The 15,453-nt window shown below is 37.1% G+C and overlaps 1 pseudogene; it reads left to right on the top strand.

The window, feature by feature from the left end:
- Positions 1-15,038, top strand: part of LOC132527947 (probable global transcription activator SNF2L2) — a 68,766-nt pseudogene extending 53,728 nt beyond the window's left edge.
- The last annotated feature ends 415 nt before the right edge of the window (positions 15,039-15,453 follow it).

The following is a 15,453-nucleotide window of genomic DNA, read 5'->3' as shown; positions in this document are numbered from 1 at the left end:
GGAAAGAAACACAAAGGAACATAGCTCTGAGTCCACATGGCCCCATCTGTATGCAAGTCACCAAACAGAATACAAGACACTCAACACCTATAATGTCAGAGTTGTTAAAGCAAGTAATTTCCTTTTCCTGACACCATTTTCATGAACCTTGTCAAAAAAGTCTCTTGCACATTTCTTAAGGTCTAAGAGGCTTTTCCAAGGAAATAGCCTCCCATATTAATACAAATCCCTTCCAGTTTTGAGCTGAGAAGAGCTCGGGGGAGAATCTCCGGGTGAAAGGATAACTGTACAAGTGATCCTCCCTACTTCCAAAACTTCACTTTCCAGAACTTTCTCACTGTGCTTTCCATGACAATTATTTTGCTAGGACCCTAAGGATACACCATTCGCCTTTTTAAATTCTGGCCCAGATTTCAATTCAACCACAGTATCTTTTCCTTATCTTCTTTTAGACATTTTAAGCTGATATTTTGAAAGGGTCTTTATGTAAAAATTAAAAGAAACAATCAAAAAAATCAAAAGGCATGGCCCACTTTACAAAGTGTATATTTCCTCTCCTGAACTCTTAATTCATTCACTTATACCTCACCTAGGCCTACTCCATTCCATACCTGTTTGAAGCACAAAATCAACATTTGAACTCTTAGGTTTAACCCTTCTTCCTATTACCCTCTTGGTCACCTTTCTTCCAAGTCACATTGTGGAGGAGGGGTGTTAGTCACTCAGACCTTCTGAGGAAATGAAGAGCTAGGGGACTTGATGTGCAGTGCAACCTTCATGTTCTACTAAGAGTGCATCCGTAACAGTGAAGGTACAGGAGCTTAAGTCTCCATCCCTCACTCCCCAGTGGTTGGAGCTACTTCCTCAGAACTTCATTATCAGTCTTCTTGAATTTGCGCCAAAAACAAAAACAAACAAACAAGTAAACCCTCAGGAAATAACTCTACAATTATACAAAATAACTTTTAAAATTTTCATAAATTAAAAAAATTCGGGAACACTCACTACTTCTTTCCCATAGCATCACACAGCAAGCAGTGCACCTCCCAGCCCCTCCTTGAGGCCCTGTAGGCTTTCTCAGTCATCATGGTCTCACTGCACAAATATAGCCAGAGGTGTTAAGTTTCTCTTAAATTTGAAACTAAAACAACATCATAGTTACAAATCCTTCCTCCAATCTGATGCTGGGAATGACATGTAACATTAATCTCATCTTCCCTTTAGGGCTTGCCAAAGGTCAAAAAATTTTTTGACTGTAAATGGCTCTCAGCATTGATACATCCTGAAACCATCTGTGTGCATCAGGAAAGAAAGAAAGCTCACTTGCTTCTACGAAAAAAATTCATGTTTTTCATGCTCGGGGCCTTACTCCTGAGAATCAAATTGGAAAACACCATTTCTAAAGGCACATTCAAAGACAGAGACAATCTGTGAAGGAAAAAAATAGCTCTAGAAACAAGTAAACAATTCTATACTTGGATCTTTTGAAAACAAGAAAAAAGTACTTTGCAAAGGAACAAAGTCTAGGGAACTCAGAAAAACTGAAGTCAATTGTGAACCTGATTTGCTGACGCTCTTCCCATAAGAGGAGGCCTGTGCTTTTTTTTTTTTTAAAGGTTGCCTTGCCCATTATATAAGAAGCAGAATTTTAGTTTTTTCCTTCATAATATACCCACAGAAACTACACTGCAAGCAACTTCCCATTGCCTGGAGAATAAAGGCCAAACTCCTTGGGATAGTTTCCAAACCTCTTTATGACATGGCCCCAGCTTGGCCTTCTGGCCATATCTCCCCTATGATCTCCTACGTAGTGCTTGTTCCAGCAGTACTAGTTCTTAGCAGTTTCTCACATTTGTCACATTCTCTCAGGTCTATGCACACACACACACACACACATCCCTGGCTATTTTTGGAACGCTCACGTCTCCCACCCCACCATCTAGCTAACTTCTATTTCTCCTTCGAGACTCAGAGTAAGTGTCACCTATTGGAAGTCTTTTCTGATTCCCGTAGGATAAAGCAGATCCCTCTCTGTTTTTATCGTCCTCTGCAATCTCTGTGTTAATGCCCACACAGGGTGAATTTAGGTAAGAAAGTTCTCTAATGGCACAGTGATCTTAATCCATTATCCCTCATGGACTGAATTTACAGAGAGATTTTTTGAAAAGACTATACCCGCAGTAGCTGTCTTACAAATATGAATACCCAAGAATAGCTTTATAAAGAAGATATAATACCAAAGCACTAAATAACAAATTTTTATACATTTAAAATTATACTAAGGTTTATATTCTTCCGTGTCTTTGAAGCAATTCTTTTTATTTATTTGTAAGTATTGATTTATAAGTACATAGAGATTTCACACTCTTGGAAACAAGAGTCCCCTATTTAAATTTTTATAGCTTCCAGAAAATATAAGCTAACATTTAAATGAATCCAGTGGCGGATCATATTTATAAAAGCCATCTGAATCATATATATTATACATTCTTGTACATTGTATTTTCATAAATAAGGCATCTCTGTAGAGTCAAATACACCTAGATAAATATCATCACAAAAAACTGTTAGAATGACTAGAATAGACTTAAAATGAACATCCTTCCTGTCCCAAGTGTGTTTTGAGCAGGGGTTGGAAGATGGAGAGGATATGCACTTTTTTTTTTTAATTGGGGTACAGTTGCTTTACAATGTTGTGTTAGTTCCTGCTGTACAATGAAGTGAATCAGCTGTATGTATACATATATGCCCTCCCTCCTGGACCTCTCTCCCACCCCACCCCCATCCCATCCATCTAGGGCACTGCAGAGCTCCCAGCTGAGCTCCCTGCACTATACAGCAGGTTCGGGCTAGCTATCTGTTTTACACGTGGTAGTATATATATGTCAATCCCAATTCATCCCACACCTCCTCCCACCCATTCTGTGTCCACATGTCCATTTTCTACATCTGCAACTCTATTCCTGCCCTGCAAATAGGTTCATCTGTACCAATTTCTAGATTCCACACATATGTGTTAATATACGATATTTGTTTTTCTCTTTCTGACTTACTACACTCTACATGATAGTCTCTAAGTCCATCCACATCTCTACAAATGACCCAATTATATTCCTTTTTATGGCTAAGTAATATTCCATTGTATATATGTACCACATCTTCTTGATCCATTCCTCTGTCAATGGACATTTAGGTTGTTTCCATGTCCTGGCGATTGTAAATAGAGCTGCAGTGAACGTTGTTGTACATGACTCTTTTTGAATTATGGTTTTCTCAGGGTATACGCCGAGTAATGGGATTGCTGGGTTATATGGCAGTTCTATTTTTACTTTTTTAAGGAACCTCCATACTGTTCTCTATAGTGGCTGTTATCAACTTACATTCCCACCAACAGTGAAAGAGGGTTCCCTTTTCTCCACACCCTCTCCAGCATTTATTGTTTGTAGATTTTTTGATGGCAATTATGACTGGTGTGAGGTGATACCTCATTGTAGTTTTGATCTGCATTTCTCTAATAATTAGTGATGTTGAGTATCTTTTCATGTGCCTCTTGGCCATCTGTATGTCTTCTTTGGAGAAATGTCTACTTAGGTCTTCTGCCCATTTTTGGATTGGGTTGTTTGTGTTTTTGATATTGAGCTGCATGAGCTTTTATATATTTTGGAGATTAATCCTTTGTCTGTTGATTCATTAGCAAATATTTTCTCCCATTCTGAGGGTTGTCTTTTTGTCTTGTTTATGGTTTCCTTTGCTGTGCAAAAGCTTTTAAGTTTCATTAGGTCCCATTTGTTTATTTTTGTTTTTATTTTCATTATTCTAGGAGGTGGGTCAAAAAAGATCTTGCTGTGATTTATGTCAAAGAGTGTTCTTCCTATTTTTCCTCTAAGAGTTTCATAGTGTCTGGTCTTACATTTAGGTCTTTAATCCACATTGAGTTTACTTTTGTGTATGGTGTTAGGGAGTGTTCTAATTTCATTCTTTTACATGCAGCTGCCCAGCTTTCCCAGCACCACTTATTGAAGAGGCTATCTTTCCTCCATTGCATATTCTAGCTTCCTTGGTCATAGATTAGGTGACCGTATGTGCGTGGGTTTATCTCTGGGCTTTCTATCCTGTTCCATTGATCTATATTTCTGTTTTTGTGCCAGTACCATACTGTCTTGACTACTGAGGCTTTGTAGTATAGTCTGAAGTCAGGGAGCCTGATTCCTCCAACTCTGTTTTTCTTTCTCAAGAATGCTTTGGCTATTCGGGGTCTTTTGTGTTTCCATACAAATTGTAAAATTTTTTGTTCTAATTCTGTGAAAAATGGCATTGGTAATTTGATAGGGATTGCATTGAATCTGTAGACTGCTTTGCGTAGTATGGTCAAAGATTAATAAAGAGCATAGCAAGGTCAATAAAACTAGAAGCTGGTCCTTTGAGAAAATAAACAAAATTGATAAACCTTTAGCCAGACTCATGAAGAAAAAGAGGGAGAGGACTCAAATCAATAAAATTAGAAATGAAAAAGGAGAAGTTACAACGGACACCACAGAAATACAAAGCATCATGAGAGACTACTACAAGCAACCCTATGCCAACAAAATGGACAACCTGGAAGAAATGGACAAATTCTTAGAAAGGTATAACCTTCCAAGACTGAACCAGGAAGGAACAGAAAATATGAACAGACCAAACACAAGTAATGAAATTGAAACTCTGATTAAACATCTTCCAACAAACAAAAGCCCAGGACCAGATGGCTTCACAGGCAAACTCTATCAAACATTTAGAGAAGAGCTAACACCCATCCTTCTCAAACTCTTCCAAAAAATTGCAGAGGAAGGAACACTCCCAGACTCATTCTACAAGGCCACCATCACCCTGATACCAAAACCAGACAAAGACACTACAAAAAAATAAAATTACAGACCAATATCACTGATGAAAATAGATGAAAAAATCCTCAAAAAATTACTAGCAAACGGAATACAACAACACATTAAAAGGATCATAAACCATGATCAAGTGGGGTTTAACCCAGGAGTGCAAGGATTCTTCAATATATGCAAATCAATCAATGTGATACACCATATTAACAAATTGAAGAATAAAAACCATACGACCATCTCAATAGATGCAGAAAAAGCGTGTGACAAAATTCAACACCCACTTACAATAAAAACTCTCCAGAAAGTGTGCTTAGAGGGAAACTACATCAACATAATAAAGGCCACATAGGACAAACCCACAGCCAACAACATTCTCAATGGCAAAAAATTGAAAGCATTTCCTCTAAGATCAGGAACAAGACAAGGATGTCCACTCTCACCACTATTATTCAACATAGTTTTGGAAGTCCTAGCCATGGCAATCAGAGAAGAAAAAGAAATAAAAGGAATCCAAACTGGAAAAGAAGAAGTAAAACGGTCACTGTTTGTAGTTGACATGATACTATATGTAGAAAATCCTAAAAATGCCACCAGAAAACTACTAGAGCTAATCAATGAATTTCGTAAAGCTGCAGGATACAAAATTAAGGCACAGAAATCTCTTGCATTCCTATACACTAACAATGAAAGATCAGAAAGAGAAATTAAGGAAACAATCCCATTTACCACTGCAACAAAAAGAATAAAATACCTAGGAAAAAAACCTACTTAAGGAGGTAAAAGACCTGTACTCAGAAAACTATAAGACACTGATGAAAGAAATCAAAGATGACACAAACAGATGGAGAGATATACCATGTTCTTGGACAGGATATGATTTTTATGGAAGAGATTAAGTAACAAATACTGCAAGATAGTATGATCTTCTGTAGGTAAACACTGGTGAATTTTGCTTTGCTAAAATAAAGAAATGTGAATAGATTGTATTGTTAAAGTAGAAATTATAAACCAATAGGTAGTAGGAGAGGGATACAAATTTTGAGTTGTGGGGGAAGTGGAGTAGTATATGGGCTTAGGGTGGGAGTGAGACAGAGATCCTGGATGACAGCTGAAGATCTTTGGAATCAGAGCAAAGGTCTATTTGACTGACTTAAGCAATTGGAGGAAATTTGGGAAGAGAGATGCAGAGGAAACATAGGTGTTATGACAGAGTGATTCTAATGATCAGCTGGAATATAAATTGACAGAAGTAACCAACCAAAAAAGTTTAAGGAGTAACAAGAGGGAAGTTTCTTTTCTAGTTACTATAGGTTTTCAAAATGATAAAATAATGAGAAATAAATGCAGTGTGGTATTTGTCTTAAGAATCGTTACACAAAGGAATAGAAAGCCTAGAAGTAATCCAAAGTATATGTAAAAATATAAAGTATATTTAAGTGACATTTCAAACTACTGAAACCAACTCAAGAAAAACAATCTGAATAGACCTGTAACAAATAAAAAGATTGAATTAGTAATCAAGAAGTTACCCATAACCTCTTTTGACTATACCTTAAATTAGCCTTTAGGAATCCACTGATATATGTTTGAGGCATAAAAGAGAACAGAACATTTGCTGTTTCCAATGTCAATTCTCTCTCTTTTTTTTTAAAGATCTTTTCTTGCAATTATGAAATAAATTACAGTTTGGAAAAGTGCATTAAAAAAAAAAAAAAACTTACCCACAAAGAAAAACTTAGGCCCAGATGGCTTTACTGCTGAATTCTATTAAACATTTAAAGAAGAATGAATACCAATTTTTCACAAATTCTTCCAAAAATTCGAAGAGGAGGGAATACTTCCCAACTCATTCTATCAGACCAGTATTACCCTGGTACCAAAACCAGACAAAGACATCATAAGGAAAAAGAACTACAGACCAATATCTTTTATAAATATGGATATAAAAATCCTCAACAAAATACTAGCAAACTGATTCTAGCAAAATACAAAAAGAATTGTATACCATGATCAAGTAGAATTTATCCCTAGGGTAATTTAACATCTGAAAAGCAATTAACGTAATACCCTCTTTGGACAGAAAAAAACCCCAAAAAACGTATGGTCATCTCAATAGAAATAGAAAAAGAATTTGATCAACACCCTTTCATAACAGAAACACTAAACAAACTATAAATCAAAGGGAACTTCCACAACCTGAAAAAGGACAAGTACAAAAACCCCAAAGCTAACATAATACTTAATGGTGAAAAACTGCATGCTTTCCCTCTAAGATCAGGAATAAGATAAGGGTGTCTGCTGTTGCTACTTCCATTCAACATCATATTAGAAGTTCTAAAGAAAGCAATTGGGGAAGAAAAAGAAATAAAACTTGTCCAGATTGGAAGAGAAGAAGTAAAACCATCTCTATTCACAGATAACATAATCTTGTCTGTGGATAATCCTAAGGAATCCACCAAAAAACTATCAAAACTAATGAGTTCAGCAAGTTTGCAAGATATAAAATCAATATACAAAAATCAATTATATTTCTATACACCTGCAATGAACAATCTAAAAATGAAATTTTTAAAACTTCATTTATAATAGCATCAAAAAAGAATAAAATGCTTAAGAATAAATTTAGCAAAGTGTAAAATTTATGCTCTGAAATCTATAAACATTATCCAAAGAAATTAAAGATGAAAATCACCCCATCTTCATGAATTAGAAGACAATATTATTAAGACAGCAATATTCTTCAACTTGACCTACAGATTCAATGCAATCTTTACTAGAATTTCAGCTGATTCCAATATTCATATGAAATTGCCAGAGAACCAGAATAGCCAAAACAAGCTTAAAAAAGAATAAAGTAGGAAGACTCACACTCCTCAATTTGAAATCTTAGTACAAAGTTACAGTAATCAAAACAGTGTGCTCTGGCATAAGGATAGACATATAGACCAATGGAATAGAATTTAGAGTCCAGAAATAAATCCATATGTCTATAGTCAACTGATTTTCAACAAAGGTACCAAAATCATTCAATGGGGAAAAAAAAGTCTTTTCAACAAATGGTTTTGGTACAACTGGATAGCCACATGCAACAGAATAAGGTTGGATCCTTACCTCATACCACTTCCAGAAATTAACTCAAGATGGATCAAAGACCCAAATTTAAGCACTAAAACTATTAGAAGAAAACATAGGGGTAAAGCTTCATCACCTTGGATTTGACAATGATTTCTTAGATATGACACCAAAAGCACAAGCAATAAAAGAACAAATAGATAAGCTGAATTTCATCAAAATTTTAAAAACTTTTGTGCATCAAAGGATACTACTAAGAAAGTGAAAAGACATCCATAGAATGGGAGGAAAGTTTTTCAAAACATATATGGAATAAGGGTTTAGTAGCCAGAATACATAAAGAGCTCTTGTAACTCACCAAACAACCTGATTAAAACATGGGTAAGGCACTTAAATGACATTTTTCCAAAAATGATAAGCTAATGACCAAAAGCATATGAAAAGATGCTCAACATCATTAGTAATTAGGAAAATGTTAATCAAAACCACAATGAGATACCATTTCACACCCATTAGGATGGCTATATTTTTGTAACATGGAAAATAGTAAAGTATTTACAAGAATATGGAGAAACTGGAACACTTGTACATTGCTGGTATGAATGTAAAATGATGCAGCCAGTATGGAAACCAGTTTGGCAATTCCTGAAAAGTTAAACATAGAATTACCATACAATCCAGCAATTCCACTCATAGACATATGCTATAAATAATTAAAAATAGGTACTCAAATATGTGTGCATGAATGTTCACTCTAGCACTATTCACAACAGCTAAAAGAAGCAACCCAAATGTCATCTGTCAACAGATGACTGGATAAACAAAAGTTGATATAGCCATACAACAGAATATTATTTGGCTATAAAAAAAAAGAATGAAGTACTGATACATGCAAGAACATGCATGAACCTTGAAAACATTATGCTAAGTGAAAGAAGTCAGTCACAAAAGCTTAAATGTTATATGATTCTACTTACATAAAATGTCCAGGGACTTCCCTGGCGGTCCAGTGGTTAAGACTCTGTGCTTCCAATGAAGCAGGCACGGGTTCGATCCCTGGTCAGGGAAACAAGATCCCACATGCCGCACAGCAAGGCCAAAAAAGAAAAAAAAATGTCCGGAATAGGTAAATCTATAGAGACAGAAAGTGGATTAGTGGTTGCTTAGTGCCAGGGCACTAGGCTGTAAGGGAAGTAGGGGATGAAAGGGTGATAAATAGTTTCTTGTTAAAGTGATAAAAATATTCTAAAATTAATTGTGGTGATGGTTGCACATATCTGTGACTATATTTAAAATCATTGAACTGTATGATTTAAATTGGTTAATTATATAGTATGTGAATTATATTTCAATAAACCTGTTTAAGAAAAATACAAAGAGAGAGAGAGAGAACTGGAGGAATATACACCAAAATGTTAATGATAATGAGATTACGAGCATGGCCAGTGGCTCACCTTAAGAGTTTAAGCAAACTTCACATTCTCAGGACAATTGTTGATACGAGTGAGTGCTTAATAAATATTGGTTGCTACTAAAATATATATATATATATATATATATATATATATATATATATATATATATACACACAAACTTCAAAGAAAAAAAACAACTAAAAATCACTCCAGGCCAAAATGTAGTAAAAGGGACCAAATTCACCCTCCTGCTTGGAGCAGCAAAAAAAAAAAAAAAAAAAGAAAGAAAAAAGAAAAGAAAACAACAAAAACATGTTAATAAAACAAAACATTTTTGAGGCACTGGATGTCAGATAACAAAGGACAGTGATCCCTAAGAGACAGGAAACAAAAACAAGGTGAACTCACAAATTGCACCAGTTTACTGTCTTGAGTTTCCAACAGTGCAGCAGGGAGGGGGAAATCAAGAGGTGCCAGCAGACTCCCTGAGTTGAGAGGATCAAAGAAGCTAGAAATCTCAGGATAGAGTACCAGAGAGGAGAAAACTGCATAGAAAGGGAACTCCAGAGAAATGTAGATAGTTCCTCCCAAGTGTTCAGCTGATTACTGATCAACGCATGTTCTTAAGGAAAGTACTCAAGGCCACAGAAAGAACTACTCCAAAAAATTAGAAGTAACAATGCCTGGTTTCCACACAGGTCTGGGACTAGTGCCTGTTCCCACCAACCAGACTGGGGAACCTTATGATTCACAGGGCATTTGGCAGAGAACACAGAAGGGTTTTACCTCAATATTGGGTGATAATTAGCCCTAGACTGAGCACTGCTGTGGTCACACCTAAAAAGTCTTAAAAGTAACAACATCCACAGTATATAAAGAATCATGTATTCTCAAAACTCAGTAAGAGACCAAACAATCCAATTAAAAATAGGGGAAAAAATCTGAACAGACACTTCAAGAAAGAAGATATACAGAGGCCAAATAAGCACATGAAAAGATATTCAATATCACATATCAATAGGAAAATGCAAATTAAAACCACCATGTGATAACACCTCACATCCACTAGGACGGCTAAAATGTCAACGACTGACCATACCAGTTGTTGGTGAGGATGTGGAAGAACTGGAACTCTCATCACTACTGGTGGGGATGTAAAATGGTACAATCACTTTGGAAAAGGGTTTTGTGGTTTCTTAATAGACATCTGCCATATGAGCTAGCCATTCCCGTCTCCCACCTAGGAGAAAGCATATGTCCATACAAAGACATACAGGAATATGCATAGCAGCTTGTTACAGATAAAAACTGGAAACAATGCAGATATCTATCAACAAGGTGAATAAACTGTGACATTTTTACAATGTAATAATATTCAGCAATATAAATAAACTACTGACACATGCAAAAATACAACTGAATCTGAAAATAATTATGCTGAGTAACAGAACTGCCAGACCAAAAAAAGGTGCACATACTGTATGATCTCATTTATTATAAAATTCTAACTAAACTATAGCAATAGAAAGCAGATCAATGGTTGCCTGGATATGGGGCAGGAGAAGGATGAGGAGAGAAAGAGAGGGACTATACAAAAGGCATGAGGAAATCTATGGTGATGATTTCACAGATGCATACAAATGTCAGAACTTTTCCAACTATACACTTAATTTGAAAAACAAAAGTTCATGCCACGACAAAGTTTATGATTTCCTGTTATACAATGAAATTCATATTTTATACATTTTACCTACTTTTTTCCTAAATGAAAAATAACTTATAAAAAGAGAATCATGACAATTTATAACAAAGGAAACCTTAGAGATTATTTAATATATTTCCCTCTTTTTCAGAAGAGGAAATTGGCCTCCAGAGAGGTAGATCTGCCCAAGGTCGTCACATCATCGGTAATGACTAGGAAAGGGCTGCTGGCAGTACTCTTTTTATACTACTTGGTTCTTTGAGTGTTTCAGACCTTAAGAATAAAATGTCCTCTGTGAACATACAGACTATATATATTATTACAACTATTCCTGCAGCTCATTCTAAGTTTTCATTTGGTAGGTAAGAATATTTGTAAGTGTACAAATTTTATCTGAATTATTTGCATACCATAACAGTATTTACTCAGAGACTTCAAGTTTTGAAATGAAATACATTTTTCATATGAATGAGTCTGACATATCTGTCTGGTAACAGGAAGCTTATAAAATAGGTCTTATAATATTTGAATTCCTTCTTACTACAGTTTATGTAAAAAACCATAGACCATATCTTTGGACTGGGAATATACTTAAGTATTTATATAGAATGTATATTCAAAACAGAATCTAGGTTTATTGCGGACTGTGGCCAGTTGAACTAAAAATAATTTAGTGCCAGTAATATGAAAATGTATCAAGATTGCAAATAGTCTTCAAAAGCAAGGTAAGGTCTTTTGAAACAAGGCTTCACTATAGAAATCCAATAACTAGGATTTTCTTTGGAACACTAAAGTGGCTGTTATTTATCATAGCAATGTGGGAGACACATTCAGAGATCTATTTTTATTTAATTTTTTTTGTTGCACCACACGGCATGCGGGATCTTAGTTCCCCAACCAGGGATAGAACCCGTGCCCCTTGCATTGGAAGCATGGAGCCACTGGACCACCAGGGAAGTCCTGGAGATCTATTTTTAAGTAATAGGCAAAAGGACTTATGTTTTCTGCTGTAATTGGTAAATATTACAAATCTACACGCTACTGAATTTTTCACTCCCCATCTCCACCTCCTCTTGTTCTCTCATTTTTCCAAAAATAACAAAACAAAGAAACAAACAAAAGCAAAACAGCATAAAATAGTCTCTCCATGTTTCCTCAACGCCCCGTTTGCTCGGTGACATATATTCTAGCAGGACAGTGGAGAGAAGACTCTGACTTGAAAAACTGAAAGCCTCCATATTTATGAGCCAATCTATGGCTTACCCAAATTCAACGGTTTTAGTGGAAAAATATTCAATAAATATGTATATTTTAGACATACTTGCAAATTCTAGGTACCTCAGAATTCATTCATAAAATATTCTGAAACATTTCCCAAATGTGCTGTGCTAAGCAAACATTAAGTAACAATAATCCTTTTGCTCACCCCTTGGGTGGAAATTTTCACACATTAAAAGAGAATTGAGGATAATGGCATTAGGCTGCTCCAGCCTTGACTCGATGGAGTGCATCTGCAGCACTCAGTATTTACAATGTGCACAGGATGAATTCTCCTACCTAGCAAAAACCTCAGCCTCAATACCTGCTAACATTTGACTCTATGTAGTGTGATACAGGTTTTTAAATGCTGTCCTGACCCAGTTTTGAGGCCCTGGCTAGAGGCTGGTCATTTCTGCTTCCTGAGCAGTCAATTAAGCCCACACCCTGAACCACCTCCAATATCAGCTCTCACACTCTTGGCCCCTATACACCTGCTCTAATTGCCCCAGGGCCAGGTACCAGACAACCAGGGACAGCCCCTATGCCCCAGAGTCTACTGACACTGCTCACATTAGCCAATCCTAAACGTGCTTGCCCATTCTTTCCCTCAGAAACTGCAGTATAAAGGCACTTGCCCACAGTTCTCCTCTCTCCCTCTGCCTTGTGGCTGACCCTAGTTCTTCCCTGAGTGGCCCTGCACGGTGTGCTGTGTTCTCTCCAGGGAACTGTGAGTCCAACAAACCACAAAACCCTTTCTGCCTTCTATTGATCTGTTTTGGCCTCACCATACCTCACCCAAGGTAATATGGTGAAAAATAAGGGAGGGAGGGAAGGTGGGAGAGAGAGAGGAAGGGAGAAGGAAGAAAGGGAGGGAGGGAGGGAGGGAGGGAGGGAGGGAGGGAGGGAGGGAGGGAGGAAGGAAGGATTTTAATTGGCTCTTAAAAGCAACATATTTAGTTTTGCTAAAATTTAACTCAAACCAATAATATCTGTACAGAGTGTAAGTTCCTTATGGAAGAAGTCTGAAATGCAGCAACAGTTTACAAAATATGATAAGCTATGTCTATTTACATATTGAGAGCACCTAACATGTCAAGCCATGTGCTTATATCGCATTACCTCATGTAGTTCTGAAAAAGACCAGCGAGGTAGAGCTACTATTATATCTATATTAAATACATGAATCTGAGGCACAGAGAAAGATACAAAAATTGTCTAAAAGGACAGAGCTAGCAAATGGTGGAGCCGGGATTTGAACTCACATTTCTCTAAAACCAGAACCTAAGCTCTTAAGTCCTAAGTGATACTACCTTCAAATAGCTGCTCGTCCAACAAATATTTATTGAGCACCTATTTTATGACATTGTATTATATATTAGAGAAAAAGGCATCGAATTGATTCTCAGAATGCTTATTTCATAGTGACAGTGAAGTTATTTTACCTATAAGAACAAGATAGCTTGATAGGTATTGGATGGATGTTATCTAGGGTGCTACAGAAGTATAATCATTTACTTAAGTAAATAGATTTGTACCACTACTATCCTTTGCCCCCTGCCTCCATTTACTTACACACACACACACACACACACACACACACTCCTTTAAATTGCTCTTTTGGCTAGTTCTACCTCTGCCAAAGGATGAAATCTCAGTAAAATCTCATAACGTTTTTCTGACTACTCTCAAATACTAAAAAGTCCTCAGGTCACTTTTAGCCAAAAGAACTTTCTTTTTCAGTATCTGAAAAGAGTAATTTGGAGCAATAATCAAACCCTGCACAACCTTCAAAGTTAAATTGTCCCCAGCTCAAGCCTGCTGCAGCTCAGGAAGCCTACAGTGAGGGAGGCAAGCATGGTTCCTACCACCTGCTTCAATTCCTTGCCTGGCCTTCCACTCCTCTCTCTCACTCTATGGCTTCTGAACCCCTGGGAGTGAGGGGAGGGCTGTTCTCCAGACTCGGTGCATGTCTACACTCACAAGGCGCTTCTGTGGATTCCTCAGAAATTCAGAATCCCCCACTGGAAGCCTCTCGTTGCATGTCCCAGGACAGATGTGGTACCTATAATTCCACTGCCTCTCCCCAACCTCTATCAGCCCCAACATTCGGTGACCCGCCCCGCACAGACTCTTGGTGAAATGCTTTCAACAGCCAACCTCCACCACCACGATCTGCAGCCCCTTTGAAGACTTGCCCTTTTTTCTGTCCACTCTTTTTTTCTTTTTTTTAGATTCTTTTCCCATTTGGCCATTACAGAGTATTGAGTAGAGTTCTCTGTGCAATACGGCAGGTTCTTATTAGTCTTCTATTTTATATACAGTAGTGTGTATATGTCAATCCCAACCTCCCAATTTATTCCCCTCCATGCCCTGGTAACCATAAGTTTGTTTTCTACATGTGACTCTACTTCCATTTTTGTAAATACGCTCATATGTACCCTTTCTTTTAGATTCCACATATAAGCGATATCATGATATTTGCCTTTCTGTGTCTGACACTTCACGGTATGACCATTTCCAGGCTCTAATTGACATTTCCTTCCTCTGTATGGTCTTCAGAGGAAATGCCACCACCCTGACATGGGGAAAGTGCAGTCTTCCCCCAACGCAGCTCACCCTCAGCACTCTGAAACCTGTGGAAGACATGTGTCCATTGGACCCCCAATTCTCCACTGTCAAGCTCTGCAGGAAGCACCTGGCCATCCTCCTCCATGATGGGGGAAGGGAGCAGCGTACCTCAGACCCCAGCAATTTTGCTTCATCCACTCAGTGCTTTCATACCTACATGACCACATCCTTGGCATGTCTAACATGGGTGCCCCAGCACCTCACTTTGAATGGGGATGTTTAGCAAATATTGTTTTGTTCTCAGTCTTTGAGGCTTCAGCCAAAACCCAGACAGAGTGTCATTTAATATTCTGTTTCAGAAACATAAAGAAGGATGCTCACCAGACTGAATAATGCATAGCACAGCAAAAACTGTCTGTCTCTATATGGTTGTTTTCTAATATTTTCTATTAAGGAAAATGGATTTGTCTTCTAATTCTCACTCTGCTCCTAGAAATGCTCTGTGAACCTGAGTAAATGATTAGTCCTCAGTGTTTTCACCTAAAATTATACGAAACTATAA

Source organism: Lagenorhynchus albirostris, chromosome 1 (genome assembly GCF_949774975.1).
Source record: "Lagenorhynchus albirostris chromosome 1, mLagAlb1.1, whole genome shotgun sequence".
In the NCBI taxonomy this organism is placed as follows: Eukaryota; Metazoa; Chordata; class Mammalia; order Artiodactyla; family Delphinidae; genus Lagenorhynchus; species Lagenorhynchus albirostris.
The sequence above is the reverse complement of the archived record's forward strand: the minus strand, read 5'-3'. Positions and strand labels throughout refer to the sequence as shown.